This window comes from Littorina saxatilis, linkage group LG3 (assembly GCF_037325665.1).
Source record: "Littorina saxatilis isolate snail1 linkage group LG3, US_GU_Lsax_2.0, whole genome shotgun sequence".
Classification (NCBI taxonomy): Eukaryota; Metazoa; Mollusca; class Gastropoda; order Littorinimorpha; family Littorinidae; genus Littorina; species Littorina saxatilis.
Genome location: NC_090247.1, coordinates 75,564,857 through 75,579,535, shown reverse-complemented (window position 1 = coordinate 75,579,535; position 14,679 = coordinate 75,564,857). Strand labels below are relative to the sequence as shown.

Here is a 14,679-nt window from a genome sequence, read left to right as displayed (position 1 = left end):
ATAGTTATATGCAAATAATTACACACATATTATTCCACTGTACGTTCACTATATATCACTTCCAGACATGCGTTAATTATATATCCCGAGGCACTCTATACGAATATGTTGTAATGGACCGGTCGATGTCATCCTTATCTTTCCCGTGCACATTCCCACGGATATAACATGTCTCACATTCACCGTGTCCTACAATATTACAACTATACCAACGTAAGCACAAACAAAACAAACATTAGACAACGACATCTACCCAGCCACAGCAATACGAAAACAATAGTTCACCCGCCAAGTCAATAACACAAGCTCAACTTACAACCGCCGGTTGATGCGAGTACTCGCGCCCGCCAATACGTCTGCGACCGTACCGTTGTCTCTCACGGGTAGTACCAACCCAAAACCGGGCCTATTTCGTTGACGGGGTGCAAACGTGTATTCATACACCGCTGACCTAGAACTATATTAATTCCTTTACTTGCTAAAGAGCCTATAGATACGCTATAATATAATGTATGCATTACATTATATTACCTTACTAAATGAGATGTACATTATTTAGACTGCACTACCCCAATAAACATGCCAGAACTGGGCCATTGCTGGTTTTTTGCTGGCAAGTTTGGTAAAGCTGGCCATAAAAAAACCAATACTGGGCCAATTATGGTTTGCCAACAAAGGCCCAGTTATGGCTTGCCATTACTGGCCCATCTCTGGCATTCCAGTAATATTGTCGGCCAGTAAAATTCCTTAAAGATACTGGACTTGTCAAATCCAGGTGCACGTAGCCCCTAGGGCTTTTAGTCATACCTCAGGCGTCTATCCCTTTGAATAAATACCATGTTTCATTGACTTCCATGCAAGGAGTCAAGAACTGCAATTTTTTTATGAATTAATTTCTAACTCGGACCCGCCGGTCCTTGGCCTATTTTTGGATCTAAATTTAGATCAGGTAGATCACCACATCATGCACAAAAAGACACGTCACTCGCAAACTATGTCAGACGTCATCATGAGTTTGTGTAAAACAAAATGGAGGCTGGGATCACTCAGTTGAATCGAACTCAGACCAAAGCCAAAAGAAGAAATCAAAACGCAATGATTCCCCGCCGACTACACCGTTTTGAACAAGGCAGAGGAGAGACGAAAAACTCGCTCGTGGACACAGCTATGATACGCGGCGGGGTTATTTCGGGGAGGAGCTTGCGCGATGGATTGAACTGAAGAAGAATTTTGTCATCAACAATCCCCATTTTGCTGGTCAAGTGAGTAGATCTACTTTTCATGCACTTCGAAAGAGATGGTTATCATTCTAATTCTGTTATGTGATAATAGTGTATTTTGGACGTGATTGTAAAAATAATTTCTGAACTTGGGGAGGGAGGGGGAAGGGAGAGTGCGATTTGTCGTGGAGCAGGAGTTCTATGTATCGCCGTGGTTCACTTTGTGTGTTTTCATTTCGTACTTTGTTTTTGCCAGACCACTGGCACTTGACAATAGAACAGAGGAAGTTGGGTACTGGTGGTGGGTAGAAATCACCTGCAGAATGTCGCTATAGATCATTTTAAAGCACGGGATAAGCCCAAACCCAGCACCCACCCACTCTGGTTCAAGTCAAGTGCCTGTTGCGCCCTGACTAAACAAATTGTGGATTCTTGGTGCCTGGCGTTTGCTTTGATAACTGGGACTTTGCATAAGCTGTGATTTTGTTTGGTGTCGTTTATATAAGGGCCTATATAGTCATCATTGCTTGTGGTGTTGTGATTCCCAATTCACAAACTGTAAAAACAAAACAAAACATATATAACATATAATGCCATAATTATGCACCTTTGCACTAGCTGTTTGACGACTCCTCTCGGATAAGCCAACTGTCTCTGGGCATTTTTGTCTGCTATGATACTACAGTATTTATAGAACTAATATGCATTGCAAATGAAATATTACAAACATAGCATGGATCGGTTCATCCTGAGATTTCTGTACTAGCTGTACTATGTACGCGTGTGTCTGCGTGTGTACCTGTGTGTGCATGTGTACACTGTACATGTGTGTGTGTGTGTGTGTGTGTGTGTGTGTGTGTGTGTGTGTGTGCCCCCTTGGTGTTTGTGGCTCTGTCTGTTAGGCCCTGTGGGTGTTGGTTGTGTTTTCATGAGGTCTTTAAATGATTATTTTATTGGACATAATAATAATAATATATGCATTGTATTTTTGAAAGCATTGTACATTTTTTTAATTGCTCATTTTATTAATTTTTTACATTTTGTGAATCAGCATTGAGGCTACGTTCATACTGCAACCGTGCCAAGCAGAACACAGGCAGGTGGTGCTTCTTCTCTTGATCTAAGCAGGTAGTTGTATGTTTATATCTAGCAGTTAATAGTACACACAGAATAAAAATCCCCATGCATGGTCTCACATCCACACACAAAATCAGGAATGCATGCAAAAACCATGTTTGTTATACATGAAGTTCTTCTTCTTCAGCGTTCGACGTTATACATGAAGTGTATTTGTTATTTATGAAAAAGCCAAACAAAGTAATACTAGGTCAGTCAGTTGATAGTTTATATGATTGATCTGTAAACGATGAAAAAAAGACAGTTGCAATCCATCTTATTGTGCAATTGAAGATTGATCGATTCCAAAACAGGTTATATATATATATAATGAGCCTTTGCCAAAAGGTGCCATTTCGGACCCATGTATTTTTGGAAAGCAAGTGTAATTAACTGGATTACCCCAACATGTTTACATGTATTGTGCTTTGAAAAAGGGAGTTTGATGAATGCTTTTTTTAATGTTTTGAAGCCTGTTGTTGTTGTGAATGTTAAATAAAAAATAAAATGTTTCAAACATACACCAGAAACGGCCCCGAAAAATTTTGGACATTTTGGTGTCCTCGGGAAATTTTCGATTTTTCATGGTCTGCATCACTTTATCGGTTTTAATCAGCGTATTTCATACAGTCTAAGCATGCAACTCTTAGTGGAATGTGCAACAATCGTAATTAGAACCAGAATTTACCGAAAACCTCGCCCAGTAAATACCCGGTTATTTTCGAAGGCCTCATGTCCGCAGACCAACTTGTTTACAGATTCGATTTTCGCCGGTCTTGGTGCTTTGAATGGCCGCCATTTTGGATGAAAACGATAGTTTCGTGTTCGAGGAAATAAAAGCAGTGTGTTGCATTTGAGTCAGAATTTGCGAAGTTATTGTATCTAGCAGCTAAAAAGAATCGATGGAGTTTAATGTCCGAAAGTAACGTTTGACACATTTTGTTATTTTTGCAATTTTCACAAAGAAGTTTCGCGAGTATTTTATACAAAAGCGTGGAAACCACTAGCTTTGCTTCTTTGGCGTTTCCGGTCACCGATTCGATTGAAATCATGGAGACGACGAGCCGTAAAGTTGAGAAAATATTGTACTGTCTGTTCAGGGTAAGGTGTAGATCTATACGTAACGTTTGACACTTTGTAGATCTAATGTTTGACACTTGCCCATAATTCTTCTCCCGACGAATTGAATTAGCTTATATTATCCCATGACCTGCCTCTTTATCTCTGTTAGCTGAGGAGGTGATTATTCTGAATATTCCATCACAACCATATGGATATCCTATGGATATCCCATCACAACCGAGTTTCGATCTCAACTGTCATTGGTCATTGTCTTTGATTTCAGAGTACAATTGAATAATTTATGGAGGTCATCTGCATATTCAGAGTTTACAGATGGACTACTTTTTACAATTAGTCAAGTTTTGACTAAATATTTTAACGTATAGGGGGGAATCGAGACGAGGGTCGTGGTGTGTGCGTGTGTGTGTATGTGTGTGTGTGTGTGTGTAGAGCGATTCAGACTAAACTACTGGACCGATCTTTATGAAATTTTACTTGATAGTTCCTGGGTATGATATCCCCAGACTTTTTTTCTTCATTTTTTCTTATAAATGTCTTTGATGACGTCATATCCGGCTTTTCGTGAAAGTTGAGGCGGCACTGTCACGCTCTCATTTTTCAACCAAATCGGTTGAAATTTTGGTCAAGTAATATTCGACGAAGCCCGGACTTCGGTATTGCATTTCAGCGTGGTGGCTTAAAAATTAATTTATGACTTTGGTCATTAAAACTCTGAAAATTGTAAAAAAAAAAAAAAAGTTTTTATAAAACGATACACATTTACGTTCATCTTATTCTCCATTATTTTCTGATTCCAAAAACATATAAATATGTTATATTTGGATTAAAAACAAGCTCAGAAAATTAAAAATATAAAAATTATTATCAAAATTAAATTTTCGAAATCAATTTAAAAACACTTTCATCTTATTCCTTGTCGGTTCCTGAAGAGAGAGAGAGAGAGAGATAGAGAGAGAGAGAGAGAGAGAGAGAGAGAGAGAGAGAGAGAGAGAGAGAGAGAGAGAGAGAGAGAGAGAAAGAAAGAAAGAAAGAAAGAAAGAAAGAAAGAGAGAGAGAGAGAGAGAGAGAGAGAGAGAGAGAGAGAGAGAGAGAAAGAGAGAGAGAGAGAGAATGAGAGAGAGAGAGAGAGTTTGTTTGTTTGTTTGTTTGCTTAACGCCCAGCCGACCACGAAGGGCGGCCACACACACACACACACACACACACACACACACACACACACACACACACACACACACACACACACACACACACACACACACACACACAAAACCCGACCGACTGAATATGTAAGTGATCCACGTGTGAAAACTGACCAAAACATAACAGCGCGATGACAGCCAACATTTCTATCCCCGACTGACAAACAGTAACACTGCATGCAAACTGACTTGGGTCAACGATCAAACCAGCACGGCCCGAACTGAATTTGTTGCGCTGCCATTATCGTGCGCAATTCTGGTAAAAATATAAACCCGGTATGCCGAATCGAGTATAACGAAAGTCGATGTCATATACATGATACACAAGGATATTTTAAAATGACTTTCAAAATGTAAAAGCAGATAGCAGACCTTTTTATAAGCAATTTGAATGACTGAATGTCTACATACAAGTCGAATGACGCCGTCCATTATGCTGACAAATGGGAACTAGCTATGCGCATGAATTCATTGACATGAATTTCGACTGCGGAGGCTTTTGGCAAGCTGAAAACAGGCACGGGCAGGTTTTAGTGGAAAAAGTAAGTGTTTTTAATGAAAACGTCGGAGTAATGGGATAAATAGCTTACACACTCCGAGTTCTGATTATCTTGCATATTGTGTAACCTATATACAACTGCTTGCTACTTTTGGAGGCAAATTTGATTGAAGAAAAATTCGATCCTCTGTTTTTGTTAATATCCGTGTTACGATTCAGGAGGATACGTTCATATCCGTGCAACGATTTAGGAGGAGACATTTATGTCCTTGTAAATATTGTAGCCAAAGCTGAAAAAATGCTTTTGGGTTAGCAGGGGGAAGGAATATTTTCATGAGATTGTTTTAACACCACCCCCCCCCCCCCCCCTCCCCAACATAAAAAAAATCAAAGTTTTTTTTTTTTAAATTGGATTTTGCTAGGATTTTACGTACAACTAATTAAAAAAATTCGATTTGATTGAGAACCTTGTTCCAGATGTACATAGACATTAGGTTAAAACTGTATTCTAAATGTCTGTTTGAATATTGTAGTTATTTTTGACATTTTCATTGATTTCATGTCCACTGACTCCATGTAACACGTGACAGGTAGAACGCAGATTTGACCCGTTTTGAACATGATGTTACTTTTTTTGTGGTGCTTTGATGTTCCATAATTACCTAATCTTCAAAATATGAATGTATCCTAAAGGTCTATTTAATATCACAGTTGTCATTTATAACATTTTGAATAATTTCATGTCCACTCACACAGTGTAACATGTGACACGTAGAATGCTGTTATGACTTGCTTTTAACATGTTTTGCTATTGTTTCTGTTTTCATATTCCATAAATAACCTAATCTTTAGATTGTAAATGAAAAGTTAGTGTATGTATAACATTCTGGTTGTTATTTCAAATATTATGAATATTTTCATGTCCATCAATATTTTTGTAACACGTGACACCTACAACAACATGTTTAACTAGTTTGAGCAAACTGTAACAACTTTTAGGGATATTTTTAACATGTGTCAGTGTTTCTGTTGAAGTGTTATATTTTATTTTAGGGTTTATACTTCTTGTGGTTACTTAGCAGAAAGTATCAGTTTTGACTTTTATGATGTTTGAGCGTTTTGCGACATTACGTGACACTGCATTCAAGATTTGGCTCCAAATGTACTTTTAAAGACTGATAATGCTTCTGCAGGGTCTGTTTACTAGAAATAAATCATTACCAGTTGTATGAAATGATATTAATGGGTTCTGTGGTCAGTTTTGTTGCACATGTGGCTTTTCTCAAAATTGGCGTTTTATGGCATATTATCAAACCGTACACATTTCCCAAATGCACAAACCATTCTTTTATTACACAAATGTGTTCATCAAAGACTAATGTATCACTTAAAACACCAAAAAAAATCAACTGTCACAAATGTCCAAGCACCCCCCCAGCACCTTTTGGCAAAGCCTCATATATATCCCATGACCTCCCTTCTTTGTCTCTGTTACTTCAGTATGGGTATATATGTTGTATTTTTATAGCTCAATAAATACATCATGGACTCCAAAAAATATATGATAGTGCAGATTCCGATTTGGGCAAAGGACTACTTTCCTCCCGACCTTTGACCTCGCGCCGAACAATGTGACACATTTGTATGAAGTTCTAAAATCGTATTGCACGGCTCAGAAAACCATATCAGTTGCACGCAAAAATGAATCTCAGAACTGATCTGATGTATGAGATGCAATAAGCAAAAGTTTCTTTCATTATGAAAGCAATGCAGGTCGAAAAAAACGAACATTCAACTTACAAGATAACCAGATGCTAGCGAACCAAAACAAAAACACGAGTACCCTCCCCTTGCAACGTTAGCAGACGACTTTTGAGTATCTGTCGGTAGTGTGTTTTGGTGTGCGCCTTCAGCTATCAAACATCGGCTGTTTCACGTGTTTTGCGAGCAAGTCTACTCTTTTGCCTGGCTCTGCAGTAAGTCCACATATTTTTCCGTAATCCAGTCATATTCCTTCAAAATGCAATCAATCGGCGGTGACAGACGTGTCGGTCGCGTTTTCCTCACACCGGTACCCATACCAGTTTAAGTTCATCCATGCAAACACACTCGCAAAACAGTTTATCACGTAGATACATTTCAAATAGGGAGCAAATGGTAAAATCTAAACCTACATATTTGTTCCCTAAAATTTGCTTCTCTGTCAATAAGCCTAATTACACACGTTCGAGAAAAACAACGTGGAATCGATTCTGAATCGAGTAAGCCAAATGGGTCCCAAACCCGTTTCGCCCGTTCTGCCGACCTGAAACGCAAAACAAAAGAATTGTGCGCTTCAACTAAATTAATTTCTATTCGACTTCATTACTTTCTTGCAACTTATGAACCTTTACTTAAAGCTTTTAAATGGTCTGAAAGTAGTGTTACCGCGTACTTATCGATGCACTCATTCGTTTTATTTTTTCAGCGACGGTCACTTAGTTTAAGGTTGCAAAAGGGCTAAGTCTCGCTGGCAACAGTTTTACCCTGCACAGATCGCAACAGTGCCGCTAGTAGTCTACACTTTGTGTTTGATGGTAGAATGGGATATACAGATTACAACACTCGTGGTTTTTTATATGGCTTGTATTTCAGTCAAGACCCAGCGGGAATATCAATCGAGAGCCACTCGCCAGAGGCTCGTGTCTCCCGATGATATTCATCCGCTGGTTCTTGACTGAAATACAAGCCATATAAAAAACCACTCGTGTTGTAACCTATACATATATGGGGAAAACGTTGATTGTGAAGTTTCTTTGTTTTCTCGATACCTGGAGTATGAGACATATCAGCCGCAGAGCCTGAGAGGTACTTGGTTTAAAGATTTTGCCTTTTTAAAGTTCTCAGAATTCACTCGCCTAGAACTTTATTTTTCTTTAATGCAGTAAGCATTTTTTAAATCAAAGACAAAACTAGATAATGAAATCAAATACCTTTCAGGTTTGCAAGAATTTAAAATTTTGTGCATTTCTAATTTTAAGTTTTTGGTAAGTGAGGAGGTGCTTCTAAATCCCTTCTTGAAATGTGTTTACCACTTGTTTTTGTACACCCCCTAGCAAGAGTGGTGCAACCAAACACCTTCAAGTATGGAGATTTTTTGATTGTGTGCATTCATTTAATCCCCCCCCCCCCCCCCCAAAAAAAAAAATAAAAAAAAATAAAAAAATAAAAAAAAATGGTGTGCTATTTTTGTTGTTAAGCCAGGAGAGGTTCAAATAGCACCTCTTGATGTGCTAAAATTTATTTTCATCTGGTTAGTTCCAAATACCTTCAAGTTTACAAGAATTTTAAATGTTTTGCAGCTCCAATTTAAAGTTTTTGTTTTTAAAGCAAGGAGATGCTTCTAAAACTCTTCTTCGGGTAGCTCAGGTGGTAGAGCACTGGACTTGTGATCGAGAGGTCGCTGGTTCGAATCCGGGCCGGGACGGACACGGGTCAACTTTATGTGCAGACCCAGAGACGGTATCCATCTCCCACCCCCGTGTCACCACAATGGCACGTTAAAGATCTTGGTCATTCTGCCATAAGTGCAGGTGGCTGAATACACCTAAACACGCAGACACCTGGGTAGCGCGACTCCGTTGCTGCTAGCTTTCCACTGGGAGGAAGCGACCCGAATTTCCCAGCGATGGGACAATAAAGTAATGAAAAAAAAAAAATGTGTATACCACTTGTTTTTGTAGACCCCCTAGCATGAGTGGTACAACCAAACATATTGTTAATTTATTTTATGCATTCATTTACCCCCCCCCCCCCCCCCCTAATAATATTTTTAAACAAGCAAAATGGTGTGCTGTTTTCAGTTTTAAAGTCAGAATAGGCTCAAATAACACCTATTGCATTGCTAAAATTCATTTTCAGCTGGATACTTCCAAATACCTTCAAGTTCACAAGATTTTTTTACATTTTGTGCATCTCCAATTTTAAGTTTTAGTTTAAGCGAGGAGATGCTTCTAAAACCCTTCTTGAAATGTGTATACAACTTGTTTTTTGTAGACCCCCTAGCAAAAGTGGTGCAACCAAACACCTTCAAGTATGGAGGTTTTTGATTTTGTGCATTCTTACATATCCCCCACCCCCCCTTTTTTTTGACTCACATGCGAAGCAAAAGTGAGTCTATGTACTCACCCGAGTCGTCCGTCCGTCCGTCCGGACGTCCGGAAAACTTTAACGTTGGATATTTCTTGGACACTATTCAGTCTATCAGTACCAAATTTGGCAAGATGGTGTATGATGACAAGGCCCCAAAAAACATACATAGCATCTTGACCTTGCTTCAAGGTCAAGGTCGCAGGGGCCATAAATGTTGTCTAAAAAACAGCTATTTTTCACATTTTTCCCATTTTCTCTGTAAGTAGATGTGCAACGCCAAGGCACTGCATACCCCAGCGAAAGACAAACCTCTCTCTCTCTCTCTCTCTCTCTCTCTCTCTCAAACACACACACGCACACACACACACGCACACACACACACACAGTCACACACACACACACACACACACATACACACATACACACTCACTCACACGCACTCACTCACTCTCTCACACACACTTCACTGTACACACAAAACACACCCCCATACGCACATATAGACAGACGGACATACACACCTTTACAAACAAACACACATACACACACATATACTTACGCACACGCACAAACCAACCACTCTCTCTCTCTCTCTCTCTCTCTCTCTCTTTCTCTCTCTCTTTCTCTCTCTCTTTATCTCTTATACAAACAGACACACACACACATACACATGTACATACGCACGCATGTACGCACGCACACACCCACAGACACACACACACACACACACACACACACACATTGACTCACACAAATCTCATACACACAATGCACACACTCTTAGGCACATACACGGTTGGCCTAGTGGTAAGGCGTCCGCCCCGTGATCAAGGTCATGTAAAGGTCAAGGTCAAGCATGTGAGTCGTATGGGCTTTGCCCTTCTTGTTAAATTTTTGTGGTAGCTGTTTTCAGTTTTAAACCTGGGAGAGGCTCAAATAGCCCCTCTTGAATTACTCAAATTCATTTTCAGCTGGTCAGTTACAAATCTATATTATGCATCTCTTAAAAAAACACTTGTTTGTTATAAGATTTAGTCAGGAGAGGCCACCTAAACCCTCCCAATAAAGTATAATACTAAAATTCATTTTCGGCTGGGGGGCACCCCGCTGGAGCACCCCGGCCTTCCAAAATGTTTAGTCCTGGCAAAATGTTGGGCTCACACCCATGCTGAATGCGTTTGCGAGTTACTCAGATGTATCGTTTTCTTGTCTCATTATCCGCTTAAACGGCTGCAAAAACTGCCTTTTATGCCTGCCGAGAGCCTTTGGACACTTACACCGTTTAAGCATGCCATAGCGTCCATGTTTTCACGAGAAGGAGTGTGCCTTGAATCTCTTTTGCAGCACAGAGCTAATATTCCTCAGCGCGACAGCCTCTTGGCTTTCCAACCTTTTCTTTGTATTTGTGTCCTTTGTTGCCACACACGTTTTGGGTCTTGAACCTTCTGTGAAGATGTGTTGACATCAGCAGCCGATGGCCCAAAATCGGGTAATCCGCCTAGGATAGGGTCGTCATCCAAAACTGGTTCTTGGTTAAGGTTGTTCAGGGTTGTGTTGGGAAGGCCCCAGAGGCTCCGTGCCCCCCCTCCCCCCCCCCCTTTTTGTTTTCATGGTTGTTGTGGTAATCCAGATCAACTTTGAGAACTTATCTTCTTTGTTTTCAAATGTGTCATCCTGAAACATACATAGAGGAACATGTTCAAACGATTTCAAAAACAATGTAAACATGCAAATAAACTTGTGTGTGTGTGTGTGTGTGTGAGTGTGTGTGTTTTGCAGGTGCTTCACACACACAGGCCGAAGGGGAAGTCATAACAGCAGACTTGTGGCTGTTTCCTAACTGCGTGGGTGTCATAGACGAGACGACCCGTGACACTTAGAGCTTCAAGAACAGTTGATCAAATTTGTGTTTGTTTTGTTAAAATAACATGTTTTTACTTCTTTTACTTTCATAATTATATAGTATTACAATAACAGCAAACAAAAACGACTGTGTTGAATGTATCTTTAACAAAAAATAGAATAAAGAAAAAAAGGAAAGCACAGTAAACAGTCACACAGCCCATATTTAGCCCATTTCAAAATAATATATAAAAAAAATACTCTACATCTCTTTTCTTATTAATTATGTAATATTACCGCACACAAAAAGTCCGGTTTTCTGCATAATTTATAATCGTGTAATAGAAGGGGAAAAAATAGGAACAACAATTAAATTATCCTTATCTTTCTAAAGTCTATTTGCTTTTTTATTCCGTTATTTTTCTTGCCATCATTGACGCTCATTATCATTGTGTGATGTTTGACATGGATGTGAATTTAAGGAACAGTGATACAAACGTTCAACATTCACACCTAATAAATCAAAATACACTGAACATTCCCCCTGCCAGATATCTTCCAGACTTGCACAATGCAACTGTGCCTGTGGTTGTTGGTAATGAGTTTTTTCCCCACAACCAAGTGAGTGAGTGTGATTGCATTATGCCTAATGGGTGGCGATGCCCACCTGGTCACAATGGTACAAACCACACGGAACACATGGTTCAAACCACAGCTCCAGATAGGTTCGATATGTGATAGGAGAGTGTTTTGATTACTTGAATCAATTCTGCTGGTGCAGTCACCTGGCAATGGAGCCACTTAACGGAATAATGATGGACTGAAAAGGTTTTACACATACCTTGTTTACATGGTGTACAGTAAGCTCACTTGATTTTAAATGTCTGGTATATGACCCCCCCCCCACACACACACACACACACACACACACACACACCCAAGGCCCAAGCATACATCAATCTCCACTAACACCAATATTGATCTATTTTTATTGTTAGATCTGTAAATTTAACAGGTTTATGAAGCTACAGCATACCGGCTGGTGTAAAGCTTACCCGATTTGTGGCTGAAGGTTGTTTCTTGATGACAGGCAGAAGAAATAAATGCTCTTGCAAGTACTTTCACTTTGGAGTGTAGATGTCATCTGTCCCTGTCGAGTCCCTTATTACGAAGGATTGTTGTTTGTCTTGATGGCATTAACTGGAGGAAATAAAAGCAGCAAAGCAAAATTAGTATTTCATTTGTCATCTCTCTCCCTCTTTCTCTGTGCATGCGTGTGGCTGTGTGTGTGTGTGTGTGTGTGTGTGTGTGTGTGTGTGTGTGTGTGTGTGTCGGTATGTGCGTGTGTGTGTCTCACAGTATTCATGTGCGGGTCACAGTGTGTGTGCGTGTGCGTTTTTATTTTTTGGTTGGCAATGAGTGCTTGTGTGTTATTGTTTGGTAATTTCAAGGCAAGAGAGCCTTCTTATGCGAATACCCCAGTGACTGAGTCAGCCACTATTTGCTTTGTGTTCGTGAATAAGCTAAATAAGAGCATAAAGATGACTGAATGCTACAGTCATGCAAAATGATCGTTGCTACTGCGTTTTGTTTTTCTCTATCATTTCAACTACGCAATTTACGGCAGGGTAATCAACACATCACTAGACTGTTTTCTTTACTCCCAATTAACTGACAGCATTTTCCCAAACAGATGACACATTGATTATGATAGAAGTTGCCAGATAATTTTACACTGTAAAGCTAAAAGAGGCAATGTGCCAGGAGGTATGTTTTGAACGTAGAACTAGAGTTCGGCTAAGGCAGATTTGAGACCGGAACAGGAGAGAAATGTATATCTACATACTTGCCTTCAAGACAAAAGCGTACAGCAAGGAAAGCATAGAGACAAGAGACAGACAAACCATCTTTGATACAGATCTATACAATACATGAATGCAAACAAATCTAGATCCAGACGCTTACCTTTCATTTCACCCCACGTCTGCTGCATGGACAGTATGAACAGGTCCCGATGTTGCTGGTTTTTGTAGTTTTTACTTCCATGGTTCCATAGATTCCAACTCCTCGCCAAGATTCAGGTTGATAAAATATTTCGGTTCCGAATCGGCAAGTGTTGATGCTGAACTGACCGCCATTTGTAAAGTGGGTGTCGACTGAAGTGCGCTCAGGGGCTGGAACTGGAAGTTCCTTGATCCGTTCGGAATAGATCCTGCTGTATTTCAAACGGATGGGCCGAGACGGGTGCTTTCAAGCTTGTGAGATGTACGGTTCGCATGCTACACGGTCGGTTTGTGGTCAGTTTCGGGCGGTCCGTCTCAAACGTGCTGGCGAATCTGATCGTGTATCTTGGCATCAAAGCAGACGACGCTTACGTCACGAATCTGTGCGTACACCACGTAATAACTAGGTTAATTTATGCACTCGCGTGAACAAGAAACTGTCGAGCTTCACAGATGTCGTCGTTGGGTAGTTTTGGGTTTGTTTTACTACCATAGGTGCATTTTTGAACTGTAAATGCACTCAGCTGCAACAAAAACGCAAAACGAAGGCTGTGAGCTGCACTGTGCCTTTAATTGGCCCACTGTTGGCACGCCATTGATGGCCCAGTGCTGGTTTGCCAGCATTGGGCCATAGGTGGCGTTTTGCTGGCAATTATAGGTGGGTTTTTGCTGGCACACCAACACTGGGCCAATTCTGGATTATTGATGGCAAGAAGATCTGCGACAGCACAGCGGTATGACTTTCTCTCTTGGAGTGACGTAATTTACAAACAAATGTCGAAATAGCTTGACGTCACTCGTGATGATGACGCATTGTCAACTAAATCCGGCCCGCGGTGGTTCTGCAGATGTCCGCTTATTTGTTTTGCATTCAAGGAATTTCCGCACCTTCTTCGATTTCAGTACGCGTCCGATCTCCTCCGGCTAGAAACAGTTGTGTGAGCAGGTCGTCGCAACGGCGTTAGATCTAGCAACTTCTTGTTCTTTTCCTCCGTTGTCGGTCTTTTTTTCAACTTTCTTCTGCTGGACGTTTGAGTCGTCCTCTCTGTAAGAAAGCATCTGCGCGCGCGCGCGCGTGCGCGCGCGTGCGCGTGTGTGTGTGTGTGTGTGTGTGAGTGTGTGTGTGTGTGTGTGTGTGTGCGCCCGCGCGCGCGAGTGTGTGTGTGTGTGTGTGTGTGTGTGTGTGTGTGTGTGTGTTGCGGATCCTAGTCTGTTGCGTACTCGGAGGGTACGAAAACCTCACCTTTTACGTTATAAATCAGAACAAGAATGAATTTTGTTTCTAAAAAAAATTCTATCACACCACTATTGCAGATTCATGCACAAAACACACAAGACGTATTTGTAAATTTATAGATTCAACTTTTTATTTACTGGCTTGTTCCGTGGTCGCCGGGTTATTCTTCATTTCTGTATCGTTCATATATCCTGGATCTAATTCTAAAAGTCACTCATCTTGAAAGTACGCAGTGATGATGTTGACAGTCGGAACGTCGTGTGGTCCAGGCTGGTTATCGTCGAACGGTTACATAAAGTTCATCATTGATGATCAGGAAAACATCGGACGAAGTTAGAGGGTTGATCG

The 14,679-nt window shown here is 40.5% G+C and overlaps 1 long non-coding RNA gene across 1 annotated transcript; it reads left to right on the top strand.

The window, feature by feature from the left end:
* Positions 1-786: 786 nt before the first annotated feature.
* LOC138963276 (uncharacterized) lies at positions 787-12,153 on the top strand. The gene is made up of 3 exons (XR_011454766.1): positions 787-1,262; positions 2,272-2,348; positions 11,029-12,153. It is a non-coding gene; the product is annotated as an uncharacterized lncRNA (long non-coding RNA).
* The last annotated feature ends 2,526 nt before the right edge of the window (positions 12,154-14,679 follow it).